We start from the raw sequence: 15,802 nt of genomic DNA, 5'->3' as shown, positions 1-15,802 counted from the left end.
TATGCATGATGAAAAACTGAAAATGTCTGTTCCAAGATAAATTAAAGCATTTAAGACTCAATCAAAAGAAAAGGGATTAGAAGGCCTTTGCTTATTGTAATTTCTATATTTCTAATTTAATTCTATATATCTAATTTATCACTAGCTTTAAGTGCAAAAAGAGTATTCTCCTTAAAGAAAACTAATAAATTAAATATTTCAGGTCTGTTGTTCTTTGTACTACCATACTAAGGAGAAAGAAAAAATACAACCATATGCAGTTTTATATATAACTCAATGCTGAATTAAAGCTTTACCATATATGATCTATACCCAGTGGCACATTTCACTGTAAAAAATGGGTCTTTTGAGAGATAAGCACTATTGCCAAGCCAGAATGTTAAAATCTAACCAAACTGCCCCAGTAAAAGATACCAAAAAAGAAAACAGCCCATATTTTTTTCTGCTTTATTATTACATTTTTCATTGACAGAAGAACAGGGAACAGCACAGCAGGCACTACAACAACCTTTAAATGCTTCTGAAATAAGCACTTCTTAGGTTGAAAGAGCAAATGAGCTCCTCAAATCAACAGCAAATGAGGTATTCAATCATTGTTCTTTCTGTCAAAACTGTAAAGACAACTGTCAATTAACATGACTGTGGTGGCACTTTTAGAAAAGAACTGTTGCCCACCTGGAAACAAATTCAGACACTCATAGATGCCACAGAAGCCAGTGAATGTGTATCTTTGTAAGCTACAAACCAAAAAAATAAACCAGAACCTCCGCAGCAGCCCTGCAAACCAAGCTTGCTTTATACAGCTTTATACAGCCAGCCCTTACAATCACAGCATTTGTACAGCACGTGAACCTGAGCCAGACAAAAATCTGAAGATCATTAATAAACTTGATTAATTTCTATGAGTAATACATAAATAAATACCCCATAGTGAATTACAGCTATTATTTGAGTTTGAACCCTGTCCAGCAAAAAAAAAAAAAAGTGAGGTAAAGCTGTTGGATTGCTAGAGTACAATGCATATTTGCCCTAAACTCATACAAAGCCAAGTAAGCAAAGCCACTGCTTTTGTGTTCTTTATTACACTCCCATTTCTATGTGCAACTGTTGCTGTCAGCAGAGTTCTTAAGGGATCTATGCAGTGCCAAGATCTTGCTGGTCTTCTCTGAGTACCAAAACAGGCCAGGAGAGCCTTAATCACCACAGCTGAGAGAAGGGACACAGCAGCAATCAGCCATCAAACACACTTATCAGCACAGGGACAGAAGAAAGACTTTTAGAACAAATTGAAGCCAGGAACTGAACTTACACACATGAGTAAATTAATGAGCCTATCTGATCTTCCCAGATAAGATTAATCCTCCCAGATAACTGAAAAATCATTCCCCTAACAAAACGGCTCCTAAAACTTTTAGGAAAGGAGAAAAGAAGGGAAACCAAAACAAACAGAAAAGAGGAACCACAAACACTCAGGCATTTTGGGACCAGTCACATGAGTTGATTGTGTATTAACAGAGGATCCAAGGTAAGCAAACCAAACAGGTTAATCTGATACACTAAGTACCCATTACTACTGTTCCAGGATGTAGAATGGCAGAGCCATCACAAGGTGTCTTTTTCCAGAAGCCTGAGAGCCCAGCTCCACAGTAAGAGAGGTGTTTTATCTCCCTTCTTAATTACAGCTAAATAAACTGGCTTGCTGGTCCGATGAGACTCCTTATCAATTCCTCAGCCTGTCCAGAGCCATTGCCATATAAAAAAGACTGAGTTGCACATTATTCTTCTTTATCTACTACTACTAAAATAAGTCAAAAATGAGAACTTCAGCACAAATCAGGAGTGAAAGGAAACATAAGAAGTGTATCTATTCCATATAATGCTAACTGGAAGTGTGCACTTTTTACTGTTTCTGAGAGCTAATTCCCTTAAGGGATCTGTCCTGAGTGTCTTGGAGACAAGCAAAGTACTCTCCCATCAACAGACGTGCACTGGTCACAAAGGAAACAAACTAGTTCTACACTCAGTGCTATTTAAATCTCCACCCAAAATGCAGTGCATTTTCCACAGTTGTCTTGTATGAAAGCACAAGCAAAGGAAAAAGCATCAAAAAACCCTCCAACTATACACTCAAGAGTTCAGAAGCTCATCCCCACAGGAGCTTACCAAGACACTACAGTGGAAAAGTTAGATGTTTCAGCAATAATTGTAAAATTGCTGTTAAAGTTTATTGTTTGTACCCATTTTCCTACACCAAATCTGCCAGTTAATGCATCAGTTCGTACCTCATGGGTTACCTGACAAGAACTGTTACTACACAGTTTTCATTGCACAATTCTAGCAATTATTATGCTCTCAAACTGCTTCATGTAAGCCAAAGCAAAGTGAATGCAGTTACCTAGACAATGAGTAATTTTTGCACCAAACACAAATTCTGCTTTTTCAGTAAAACTTCTAAACGTGGTTACACCATCTCCTACAGATTAAAACCACTATTAGAGATTTTTTTACTGCCACTTCACACGTCTGAAACACTTTCTTCAACCTCTTTTCGACAGAACACTTCAGAAGAAAACTGATCTGGGGGTGCTATATTTGTATATTGCTTGAGTGGAATACAGAGAAATTTCTTTCCGTAAAATTCAGTTTCTCTGATAAAAACACACCTTGGTTAGACACTAATTCGAAGTTTCACCACAAAATAAACAGTATTTCTTTTGTGCCAGTTGCAATACTTTGAGCTATCATTGAGGGGGATGCCACATACACACCAATCCTTGGCACCTTTTTTTTTCCTTTAAAGAAATATAAGTTCTGCAATTAAAAATATACAGTAATTCCCTCGTTTCCAATCAGAAGCAGAAGCACATACATTAAACTGTACACAGCAAGTTGGAACACTAATCCACTCTTCAGAGGAGTCACATATGACCTGTAATATAAAAGAAAAACGTGTATTCCTCTGTATATCAAGGACCAGCAATCAATTCTACTTGCACAAACTAAAATTACAAGGAGGAAGGGAGACAGCCAGAACATATTCCAACTAAGCTGTGGGGGTCAGGAGGACAAGTGGGAACAGGGACACAATCTATTTAGTTACAGAGAAGAATGCTTAGCCTTTCTTTCTTCAATTAAATTATGAATGAACACTAAACGTCTTCATATTTCCAACAATGCTTCTTTAACAGCCATGCAACTGCTAAATTCAAGCATTCTCCCAGCTTACACAAGTATAGGAAAAGAAGACACATTCCAAACTCTTTATCCCAAGTATTTGAAAGGTAAAGTACTGGTATTTACATCCAGAGATATTCACACAGTGTAGAGTTGCACTTCTTACACTAAGTGTTTTTCCCCATTTTTTTAAGAACTTCTAATATTTAGTACAGTAATGAAGCACATACCTTTCACTGAAATACTTCAGTTCTGCAGAGTTAAAAGCATTTCTGCATAAGCATGAGGAAACAGAGGCACAAACAGAAAATTATTTGTCCCAAGTCACTGAGGAAACAAATGACAGAAAGAGATAAGGCACACAGAAAAAATTTCCAGATTCTTAGGATTCTCCTAGTTTTCAAAGGGTCATCACTAGATTGTAACATCACAGAAATTTTACCTAGAGGATTCTTCACTGATATAAAGCATTATCCCATTTTACTTATTTTAGTTATTCTTCAACATAAGAAATGGTGATTTGGAAAATTTTGGAGAGGAGTGTAAGTTTAATTACCTACATTTGGGAGCCAAAACTGAAACCGAAAACGTCAAGTTCTCCCAGCACTTGCAGGGCACTTATCTTCCCTAGTCTTTAGTTTAAATAAAACACCAGCTACATTTTCTGACAGTATTCTTTGAAAGCATGCTGTACTGAAGTTCCTCCACCACAGCCTGTAAGTGTCAGACAGCAGGTCTGCTGAATCAGAAACAAAGCAGGGACCTTTTTACTCCCCCCGTATTCACAAGCCATTTAGGAAAGTATCTACGTATTATGGTTGCAAAGATGTATCACAAAATGAGGCATTATTGCTCTGTTTCCAAAGACCCTAGAAGGAAGGGGAATAGTGAGATGCAGACAGCACAGATGTGGAAGTCTCTCTCTTTCTAGATGTTTTCAACACGAGGTAGTGCCTGTGTGGGTGATACAAGAGGGGAGAAGCAGACTTTTTACAGGGGTGCGTAGTGACAGGACAAAGGGTAATGACTTGGAACGCCTGGGTTTAGGTTAGATGTTAGGAAAGAACTCTGTGGTGAGGCTGGTGAGGCCCTGGCACAGGCTGCCCAGAGCAGCGGTGGGTGGCCCATCCCCGGCGGAGCTGGCGGCCAGGCCGGACGGGGCCCAGCGGGGCCTGGGGCACGGAGCGCCTCCCCTGCCAACCCCACAGCGCCGGGGCGGGCAGCGAGGGCCGGGGCCGCCCCTCGGGGCCACGCCGCCCCTGCCCCCGGCCGCCCGTTCGCCCTCAGCCCCCGCGGGGGCGCGGATGAGCCGCCCCAGGGCACGGCCCCGTCCCGACACCACAGCCCGCGTCCGCCGGGGCGCGACGGGCGAGGAGCTGCCGCTGCCCCTCCCAGTCCCCGGGCAGGGACCGCAGAGGGTCCCCCGTGCCCTGTCTCCCTGCCCTTCCCGGCCCTTCCCATCCCTTACCCTTCCCGGCCCTTGCCCTTCCCGGCCCTTGCCCTTCCCGGCCCTTACCCTTCCCACCCCTTACCCCGCCGCCCGGCTCCCGCCGCCACACCGAATTTTCGCGCGCGCCGCCGCCACTCCCAGGGCTGCGCATGCGCAGGGGCGGGGCGGGCGGTGTGTGAGGGGCGGGCTGTGAGGGGCGGGCGGTGTGTGAGGGCCGGTGTTTGAGGGCCGGTGTGTGAGGGGCGGTGTGTCACAGGCGGTGTGTGAGGGGCGGGCGGTGTGTGAGGGGCGGGCGGTGTGTGAGGGCCGGTGTTTGAGGGCCGGTGTGTGAGGGGCGGTGTGTCACAGGCGGTGTGTGAGGGGCAGGCGGTGTGTGAGGGGCGGGCGGTGTGTGAGGGGCGGGCGGTGTGTGAGGGGCGGGCGGTGTGTGAGGGCCGGTGGTGTGTGAGGGCCGGTGTGTCACAGGCGATGTGTGAGGGCCGGTGGTGTGTGAGGGCCGGTGGTGTGTGAGGGCCGGCGCCGCCCGTGTCCGCTCGGCTGCGCGGCCGTGCCGGGGAACGGCGGGAGCTGTGTCGGGGCAGGTGCGAATCTGTGCTCCTTCCAAATATTATACCGCTTTGCCCTTATTTCCTGATTGAAGAAACTGCGTACAGACTGAGGCACTCGTTGCAATCCTACCTGTTGAAAAACAAAGCAGATTACCTGAAAGAACAAAGTCGCTAAGGGAAAACGCTCTCTATCTCGGACCTAGGTCGGGATGTTGCTTTTCAGATGGATTTTAGATTAAATTGCAGTGGCATCGTTAGTCTGAATTAACAGGCTAGTCTGTTTTAGATTTGTATTTAAGATTTATATTCTGCTTGAGCATATGACTATCACTGCTGCTAAAGCTGAAGTTGCTGTTTCTCTCTTTAAAATATAACCAGACAAGCTGATGTCCAATCTCCTTACTGTCGTTAAACTTTCATATTCTTCTATTCCGTTTTTTTTTGCAGTGTGCCATTTTTCCCAATCACCACTGCTTTCAACTTTCTATAAAATGAGACATCTTCAATACAAAGGCGTATTTGACCTACCCACGTAGTGAAATCCCCGTGCACGAATGCTTAACTTACTTTTTTACATTTCATCCTATGAAATCAGCAACACTTGATGAATTAAAGTGTTGTTGCTGAAAGTTTCAAAGTCCTTTCTTGGGACACAGCAACTGCTCATCAGTGAACCCATCCAGACGAACTGTCAGGGGTGTTTCCCACACATCCAACACATCTGCAGAGCACAACTTGAAGTATGGGTGTAATGCCCATATTCTCACTGTGTGTCCAGGTCATAACTCATGCAAGTCTTTAATCATTCTACTCCTTCTATTTCTTGTCAAGTGAAAGCATGGGAGAATTTGTATTTGTTTTCTACCATCAACTGTGTTAACACTTCCTTAAATGTCAGCATTATTAATTATTTTATTCCTGAAACTTTTTAGTAGAGCAATGGTATTTAATGTTCCTTAAGCCCAACCTTAGGAGTGCTCGTAGTATCTACTAAAGCTGATCTCTTGGTATTTCTTAGACTTGTACAAAACATGCTCACAAGGATAAAATTTGGAAATTGTACCATATATCAGTCAATTAGCTAACCTTAACATAGTCAAGGTTTTCATAATTTTCCCTATTGTGTATCTTTCAAAAATGTTATTATAGAAGCTGAAGTATTTAGCTCACTGATTATGTTTCTATCTATAGTTTATACACTTCCTCATGGAAAATAATCCTGAAAATAAATCCTTTCCCTATACCTGTCTGCACTCACAGCAGGTGCTATAGGATTTAAGCATGAGTTACATCAATCATCCCCAAGACACTGAGACAAGAAGAACACAAAAGTTTTCCATGATGTCCTGTGCTGTTGGGTGATTGCTGAACACTTGATGAATACTGGAGAGCATTTCCAAAATTTGGTCCATAGGAAATTAGCCCAGTGTAGAGAAGCAGAGAGCTCACTCGTTTCTGTGGCATTCCCTATAATACTCTGAAAAGTTGCTGTGGCATGTACTTGCTGCAGAATGGAAAGTTAATGACCTGTTCTCTTACTGGCAGCTGTTAACTATGAAATACTCTGGTGAGCATTTCAGTTCCGTGTGTGTGACTATATTCCCTCTTGCTTTATATAAAATACTCTCCTTAACTAGAATGGGCATTTACACATTCGAGAACCTGAGAAGTTTTATCAAAATTTCAGATGTTAAAAAGAAAAATGCTGTTTTTACTGGCAGCAAGCAGGAGCCAAAATAAAAAAATCAGCAAAATGTGATAAAGAGCATGCTTGAAACAGGGTTGGAGATGTGGGAAACTGCTTGTTGACAATCAGTATGCAGCTACAAAACATTATATTATTTCATGACTTACATAATTATTCAAACTAATGATGTTATGAAGCATTAAATCTTACAAAATAAAGTTACCATCATAAAGTACATCTGTGAACTCAGAGATATCACACACTGGAAGTATTTAGCTTTTTCCTTTGCAAACTTGATTATTACAGGTGAGATTTTCAAATGAAGAAATTAAATCTCAGTAAATTCATTTTTCTTCATAGTTTAAAAGTGTGAGAAATCTGATCACTACTTGAAACCGAAATTTCAAACAAGACCACGACATTGTAAAATGTTGCAAGTAAAACAGCTTGTAAGCTCTAATCCCATTAAATGCAGACATTTTGAAACAAAACAAAATGCAAAATTCACACACAGAAAAGCTGTGCTTCAGCTTATCATGGCACGATGAACATCATAAACTGAGGTTAAAACAGAAAGTAGCCTTATAACATCCCACCGTGCTAAAAATGCAGCAAAACAGAGTCACTGCCCATGAAATATAAGACAAGTGCAAGAATACAAGGAGAAAAATTAAAGCATTTAAAGTAGATAAATTTCTCTATAACTGTCTTTCATCATCTAGATGATGTGCTTTAATTAAAAGTGATGTAGTTTTGTTGGAAACTCAAGACTGCCTTTTCATCTGTAAGCTTTGCCAAGCCTATGTCTGTATCAACACCAAACAAATCCAGAGGGTGAACAAAAACCCCGATACATCAGATGAAAAGTAAAGAAATTACCAAAATTTACCCAATGCATGAATTTCCACCATAGTATTTCTAATGCTGACTTCTATACTAAAAAAAAAAAAATAAACCCATAGAACACAGGAGAAGAAGACTGGATATTGTGCTTCTTTGACCTCCCAAAGGAAATATAACTCCAGTATTCCACTGCCTTCACTGCTTCTTTAAACAGTTTGTCATCCACACTCCTTTGCCTGCAGTACTCATAGCTGCAAATCTGTGGAATGCACTCTTTCATAAATCTCCTCAGTTGTTTTAGCAATCCTTCTTCCTTTATTGGTATTAACCTTTCTTTAACCTTGTCTATCTTAAGATTTAGTCCCTTCTCATGACTTCTCAGACAAAATATCAATTTGTTTTCCATCATTCTCTCATTAGAACAGTGTTCCATTTCTTGCTTTAACTGAATATTTACACTGGATCACCTTTAAATGGTCTGCAATTTAATATGGTGAATCTGGTTCACAACTGATAATCACTTGCAAGCATATAATTCATACTGTTCAAAAGTTTTATACAGCTTTGTCCAGACCATATAAAGACTGGTTTGAAGGCATTGTTTCAGATAACTCTATAAATGAAAGATATGTATGCAAATACATGGGGCAAAATAAAATAGCAAAGACAAATACTGTATTATGATGAAGATAAGATTGAGTGTTTTTATCCATAAACTACAATAAATAAGTGCAACAAAAATTATGTTGAATTAACCCAAATTTGAACAACAAAATGCCATGTTATTAATTATCACATATAAAATAAATCTAATTGTATTAAGAAATAGAAGGTAAGAGCCCAAAAGCTGACATGGCTGTTAATGATATAATCAAAAGTTTAAGGTATAGAGGTTGTTGCTCCATACACGATTTTAATAATTTTGGAATCAGTTGCCTACCCCCCCTATTTCTCTTGTACCTACAAGGTCACAACCCTTGTTTTCCATGTTTTGTCTCAGAGGTGTCCCTTGGAATTTGTCAAAGACCTTTAGCTCAAACCTGGAATTTAGCTATGTATTTCCTTTACATTTACATATTTCTTTCATTTCATAGGACATAAAAAAGTTCTGGCAGCAGCTACAATACCATTAGAGGTTCTTTCATATTTGATCTCACAAAATATTTTTTGTCATGAAATAATATGATATCAAACATAAATATGAAGCTGGATCCTGTCCCAACTAAGGGCTACCATTGTGACCTGAAAACAAGTGCAAGCAACATTCTTGCCTATTAAACTCTTATCTGAAACTCACTGGCCTGGACAGAGCATCAAATAAATTGTGCAGGGAACTCCATATGTTAAGCTCTGATGTGTCCCTGATTTCCTTTCTTTTCCTTTTCCTTTCCCTTCTGTCCTTAGGTGCTCCCTGGTTCTCGTGTGTCAGCGTGCCCAGCTGGGAGGGCAGGACTGGACTAGGGGGCTTTTCAGTTACTGACACCTGAGCTGGCACAGAACTGTGGAACCTGCAGTGAGTATTAAAGCTATTGTGAGCAACTGTGTGTCCATGAATAACAGCTCAGAGATGCACATCCATGGACTGCTGCTGCAGACAGATAACCCAGCTTGTTCTACTGGTGGCCTGATCCACTAGGGGAGTTTCTTTGCTCCTAAACTACAGTTTGTACAAATTATAACCAAATCATAATTAGTATCTCCAATCTTAAAATTTAAACATTTAGAAATACTAGCCATGGTCTATTCCCTGAATATCAAGAATCCTAAAAATTTCTCAGCAACTGGGCTCTTCAGATGATCAGATAGTGCAAATTGACCACGTGGTCAATAACGTTTGGGAAAACTCAAGAAACAGATGTTCCCCTCCCCTGCACCATGCAACCACTGCAGATGAGGCTATACTGCCTTAGCTGCCATATCTATACAAAAAGATTTAACCACCATAATTATTTTTCCCCCCATTTTGGTGCCCTGGTGACAGACATTTGCAGACTTTTCACGTTTCCCCTGAAGACTGGTAAATACCCACAAAATTCAGATCACTTTGGCCGATAGCCAGGGCTAGAAGAGAGTGATGCTAATACTTCTCCAGCCTACAGCCAGAAACACCAGCAGCAGGTAATGAGAAAGCCTTAAGGGTGTCTAATCTCTTAGAAATATCCTGAGAATATGCATCTTCTTGGACCTGTCCATTATGGAAGACTGTTTTCCCAGCAACACAATCATCTCTGCTTATTCTTTTTTTTCAGAACCCTCAGCTTGTAAATATTTTGGAATCTTTTCTGAAGGAAGGTACTATGTGCATTTAAGAATAATATTATTTTCTCTGCTAAGAACTATTCACAGTCTAGGTTAAGCAGTAACAATCAAGGAACAGAGCATTTCTTAGGAATTAATGTCTTGATAGGCAGAGTTTAAAGCCTGAGGTACAGCCAGAGCCTATTAACTCCAGCTGGTCACTAAAAATCCTTCAGAAATACCTTGCTCAGAGGTCAGTATTACTGTTAAAACAAATGTAGGCAGATGGATTTATTTCCTGGGTTGCATTTTCAGCTGGCATGCAGAGGGCTTTTCTGGAGAGTTTACAGCTCCTTAACATTAACTTGTCAATTATTTGAGTCACCCGTCAGCATTCCAGTTATACAGTTTTAATTATACATATTGTGAAACATGGATATGTAGCACTCTGACCTTCAGATCAGTTTATCTGATTATCATTTCAGATCTGCTGGTAGATAGGGCATCCTTTTTGCCTGTGGAGGAAACAAAAACCCTGATATGAGCATTTATTCACCAGGAAGTAAATACTCCATCTCCTCCTGACTATCTAGTGTGTTTGCATGAAGACATGATCACTCAGAACACCAGCTGGCCAGCAGGCCAAAATGAAAATTTAACACAGGCAGGGTTTTACAGGCTTTAGCAAGAGCCTATAAATAATAAATAGTTCAGTTTAAAGCATCTTTTGGGGAGACAGTGTAGTATCAGAAGGCGAATTCAAGAAAATACATTTGGAATTGATTTGCTAGAGCAGAAGAGGAGCATTCAGTGGAAGTAATCCTGCTCAGAAGTGGAGATGGGCACAGTTAGGAATAAACACAGATTGACTTAAGCTCTACAAACTACTGAATAGATCTTGAGCTTTTGCATCTAATAAATGAGCTGTCTTTCAGAACAGCCATCCACACATGGGTATACGTTTTTGTAATATTCAGATTTCAAGAAATAGAATGAAAACACAGTAAAAACTGTGTTATTGAAAATTTGCTATTGCTGCTGGGGTAAAAAAAAAGAAATTTTTTATGTTTAGTAAAATATATTGGTTTTTACTGTTTAGTGTGTTTGTACTCTGATAAGAGAAATAAGCCCAGGTACTGATAAAGCTGGAGCCTCTAATGCTGGCAATTCTATAATGTTTGAGTTTTCTACCTCACTACTGATTTTTAGACTAAAAGTCAGATGACTTAAATGAAGTTTCTGAGCCTGATTGGTACAAAAAATCAGTTCCACTCTTGTCAAATGACAGATTTTTTTTCAGCAGAATTTAAGTCCTTGGGTGATACATATTTATGAGGAGGCAGCAGGGCTTTGGGATCTGATGTCACCACTTTTAATAAGATGACAGTAAGTATCAACACATCCCTCTCAGCCACTGTTGGATCGCTCTCAGTAAATGGGGAACTTTCCAAAATGTTACTGGGCAAACTGTGTTGCAGCAGTGAAACTAATTATTTTGTTAAGGTACTCAGAGCTGTGGAGCAAGAGATGGTTCCAGGAATCCTGTCAGTGTCCTGCTGCACTACAAAATCTTAAATCTCTTCTGCTGAAATGCACCTTCAGATGTGTGCTTGCTTTCCATACACATACAGATCCTGATAGCTGTTCCATCCTACTGGAAGATTATTTCCACTGGCATACGGGTATTTTCTATTTTCTTTAAAAAAAGGTTTCAACACTGCAGCAATGTTACCTTAAATATTACCTTATGTTACCTTAAAGACCTTTAAATATCCCAAACTCGACCTTATGGAGCTTGGTCATGTACAGAGCAAGTCCTAAGGCACAAATCCTGCAAATAGTTACATATCTGCTTAATTTTACAGACTTAGGAGTCCTTTGAGAGTTAAGCACTTAGTAAACATTTGCAGGATTGACGCTTAAGTATTTTTTATTGTAATATGTTAGTTTGCATGTAGGAATATGCTTATATCCCATGACTGTGCTGTCTGTTCAAATGTAAATTTTCCCTCTCAGCCACCGATGTCAGATAGTGATATTTGAATGCAATCCATGACGTCAGACTCCCAACCTGAATTCAAAGCAGGCTAAGAAATGCAGGTTTCTCCAGCAAAAAAAAGGTGCTTTCGCAGTTTAAGCTGAAATAGCTGCAGATCCTGCCTGTGGCTGGGCATGAATTATGGACTTCAAAACAGTGTTTGAAAATCTGTGCTTTTAGTGTAAGAGACAGTGTGTATAAAACCAAATTTTTCACCTAAATGCACTTCGAGAGGAAACATCCACCCCTTGGACATTAACTGGATAAGTTGCAGCAGTTACAGTGAAAGGATGCCAAGACTAAACTATTTACTTAAAGGATTCCAATTTGTCCAAGCACCAAATGGTTTAAGTCTCTCAACCAGACAATTAATAATACAACCACTATTCCAAAACACAGTTTAGCACCCCAGATATACACCCCAACTTACCAGTATCTGACTGTCCAACATGTTGCACATTTTGCCCTAAACAAAAATTTCTCCCCACATGGATAGCTTCAATCCTGAAATCCATATGAGATGTTCAGGATGTGTACTGGCAAAAGATTTAAGTGCCTTGGATTTTAAACTGTGGCTTGTCTTCTCGTGGACAAATACTTGGGGAATAAACCCCCCCCCCAAAAAAAACCCTCAAGCCAAAAAAAAACCCTAAACAAACAAACAAACAAACTAAAGAAGCCCAAACATTTGAAAATAGTTTTGTTTTCACTGGAATATTCCAAGAATTAACACTTTTTCTTATTCACAGACTTCTTCCCTTGTGATGATAGCTAGATGTCACTCAGTTGGGTAGAAAGTGTATTTTTCTTGAACTGAATGGGTTGCATCAAAATAAAAGGAAACCTTCTTGTGTCACTATAGCTTATCATTTATCATTTTTGCATTACCTGACACCTGTTTAGAAGGCCAAACTCAAGTGCCTCAGTTTTCTCACGTGGACAGAAGGGGGAAACTGGTGCAAATGCAAGTAAACATCCAAGTGAAAAACATAAGTGAACATATAGAGAGGTCCAAAACAGAACATTGAGAACCAAAAGCAAACACAAATCTGTATTTTAATGAAAGAGATACAGCCACTGCAGCAACATTCAGAAGTCACAGGCCCCAGTAAGCAACATTCAGTGAGCTCAGTTCACAATTCTGAAGTCAAGGCAATAGAAACGGTTTAGAAGGTTCACCTGATAGTGTGAGATTCCACGAAGGATTAAACTGATGTATGTCCAAAGTTCCAATGTTTTATGGCTGTGCCAGAACCACTAACAATGATGCTCAGAATAACAATTCGGATGCAATTTATTCTTTGGAAAGATGAGTTATTGAAGGCAGTATACACATCTTGGAGTCAGCTTTTTATGGGGAAAGAAATGCATCCTCTTTAATAGGCCTGCTCATCCCTTTATCAATTTTCTACTTCAGGACCACTCAAAATCCATTCACATTAAACAAGCAACAAGCCCCTTGGAAAAAATGTGATGTTAGCAAGTTAATCTCTGAAAGCACTCATGTAATTAATCCAATAATGATAGTATAATTTTTGTTTAATATCCTGTAAGGGACAGGTCAGAAATCTATGTTTTACATTACAGTGGCAGAAGAAATCTTAATGAAAGGGCCCTGTTATGAAACATGCTGCAGCTCAAAACCTTCTGGAGAAAATGCTCTGACCCTATAGTGCCATTCAAGAAGATCATATTGGATCAAAGGCCCGCTGGGATATGGAGTGTCTGTGGTGGATGAAAAGCTAAGACTTTATCAGTTATGGTAAGATACAACCATAAAAGAATGGGAAATGATTCTTGGAACACAATAAATAAGATGTGTGGCCACTTTCAATTTTAAAACATAAAGATCTCTTCAATATCAGTATGTTACTGACAATTTACTACTGTAATTTTACTGTAGATTACTACTATCCATTATGATTTTAGTGTATTTTCAAGTGACAATATACCTACCTCTGTTCTCCCCACAATGCAGCACTAGGTGCAAGTCTGAAAAGAGAGCAGCAGTTAAACAGATGATCAAGTATTGAATTTAAGCCATGATTTACAATGGTGACTGTTTCCAGAGCCCACTTCCTTTGGAATGAAGTATAGCAAGAAAGAAAAAGAGAAAAAAGCTCTGATAGTTCTTTCCTGCCTCTGTAGGGTGGAACAAAGGGGCCAGCACACATCCAATGGAGAAACCACTGCTGAGTTCTCAGGGCTCCTGAAAATTTAGTAACATCTTTTGGTGCCTAAATAAAATTGTATGATCCCAGAGAGGGCCACAGGAGAAACCAAAGCCAGAAGGGTCTGGTGGGAGGGCAGACTTCCCTATCCACTTGTCACAGTTATACAGTGTCAGTTTTTTCTATTGTGGCTCTTTGCTGCTTCTTTTTATCAGTGTTTTGTTGTCAAAACTTCAGAGAAAAAATGCTCAGGATGCTCTCTCGAGGAGAAGTGTTCTTTGATGGTAGATTTGCTATGATTTTGCAAGCAGAATTTCTGAAGTTAAATAATATCTTTATTCTTAGCAAGGTTATGCTCTTATTGACAGGCAATCCAGAGTTCAGGGATTGAAAAACACCCACAAGATGTACATATCACAAATTCCCACAGAAAAGCCAAAAAACCCAGGAAAAGCCAGTGCAAGAGCCAGACTAGCAGCTGACCCATGAGCAGTGGCTTCCCATAGACTCCCACTGCAACACTCCTTCATGGGGGCTTCCAGAGCCTTTTCTTTTTCACACACTGAGTCTGTTAGATGGGAAAAAATTAAGTGTTATTCCAAGCATCCATGCAAAGAAGACCTTAAAGGGAAAGGTACTGTGAGGCCAGAGAAAATAATTTTAAGTGACACAATTCAGAGCTTTTTTTCTTCTATTACATGCACATTAAGGAAGCTAACAAGACCACTTACAGTAAGTCAGTACCCTTCCATCCTGCTTAATCCCATTTGTACTCCAAAGAAATTAATCAAAACAACAGGAATGTGGAAATGATGTCAAGAGACTCTCATAAGTGTGTAGGACAGCGCAGAAGAAAATTCTTTAGGAAAAGTCAGCAAAGTCAGCCCCCAGACTGAAGAAAAACAGTTATCTGGAGCCTCTTCTTCTAAGGTTCCCTTTAGGAGTTTGCTGAACAACAAAAATTAAAGCTGAACCAGAAAATGAAGCAATGTGCACTGGGAGTGACAGCACCAAGGAAACTGTGAAATCCAAGGTGCAACTGCCTGCATTTAGGAAGAATTTTAATACATTTCAGGACAAAAAAGCACATGCAAAAATATAAGCCTACCTGGTATTTATCTTGGACCCAATGCTAAAATAACTTGCCAGTAGCAAATTCCATACACTGAAACCACAGTTCTTGCTACACACTCGCATGTTTCCCATCACACACACTCGCACACACACAGACACACACACTGCATAGGAAAACACTCAAAAAGCCAGCATCAACATTATAAAAAATATCCCCCAAAGCAAGTTATCACCTCACCTACGAGCAGGAACACTGGGCTCTTATGCTCAGCATGCAGGCCCAGCCAAACCTCCCCTGTCCATCAGAACGACACCCCCGGTCATTTTGCACAAACTTCAAATGCACCTTTTAAAAGAAACTTCTGAGAGTCCTCCCACGTGGGCTCAGGGGTAGTTCTCTCTGTTCCTCTGTCTGCTGTGCCCTTTCACTCTCTGCTGTGCAGCTCACTGACTTTTCTGCTTCTGTCTCAGCTTCCCTTCACCTGCATCTACAAAAGCAACTGAACCAGCACCACAGTGTGTGTGTTTGTGTAGTACTGAATGAAGAATACCCAAGTCCCACTTGGTTGCCAAGCTGAA

At 40.3% G+C, this 15,802-nt stretch overlaps 1 protein-coding gene and 1 long non-coding RNA gene across 4 annotated transcripts in view; one reads left to right on the top strand and one right to left on the bottom strand.

Moving 5' to 3' along the window:
* FANCC (FA complementation group C) overlaps positions 1-4,644 on the bottom strand; it is a 53,429-nt gene extending 48,785 nt beyond the window's left edge. For 2 of the 3 annotated variants that reach the window (XM_027709108.1, XM_027709110.1), the window contains exons 1-2: positions 4,585-4,644; positions 3,405-3,501 (exon numbers count right to left, since the gene is read on the bottom strand). The gene's annotated coding sequence lies outside the window, so the exon portion shown is untranslated. The remainder of the gene's footprint in view (positions 1-3,404; positions 3,502-4,584) is intronic. The other variant, XM_027709109.1, reaches the window with a different exon arrangement.
* A 4,468-nt stretch (positions 4,645-9,112) lies between these two features.
* LOC113981618 lies at positions 9,113-14,334 on the top strand. The gene is made up of 3 exons (XR_003538472.1): positions 9,113-9,215; positions 10,426-10,502; positions 13,566-14,334. It is a non-coding gene; the product is annotated as an uncharacterized LOC113981618 (long non-coding RNA).
* The last annotated feature ends 1,468 nt before the right edge of the window (positions 14,335-15,802 follow it).

This window comes from Neopelma chrysocephalum, unplaced genomic scaffold, assembly GCF_003984885.1.
Source record: "Neopelma chrysocephalum unplaced genomic scaffold, ASM398488v2 Primary Assembly neopelma1_96687, whole genome shotgun sequence".
Taxonomy (NCBI): Eukaryota; Metazoa; Chordata; class Aves; order Passeriformes; family Pipridae; genus Neopelma; species Neopelma chrysocephalum.
This window is presented reverse-complemented; position numbering and strand designations above follow the sequence as displayed.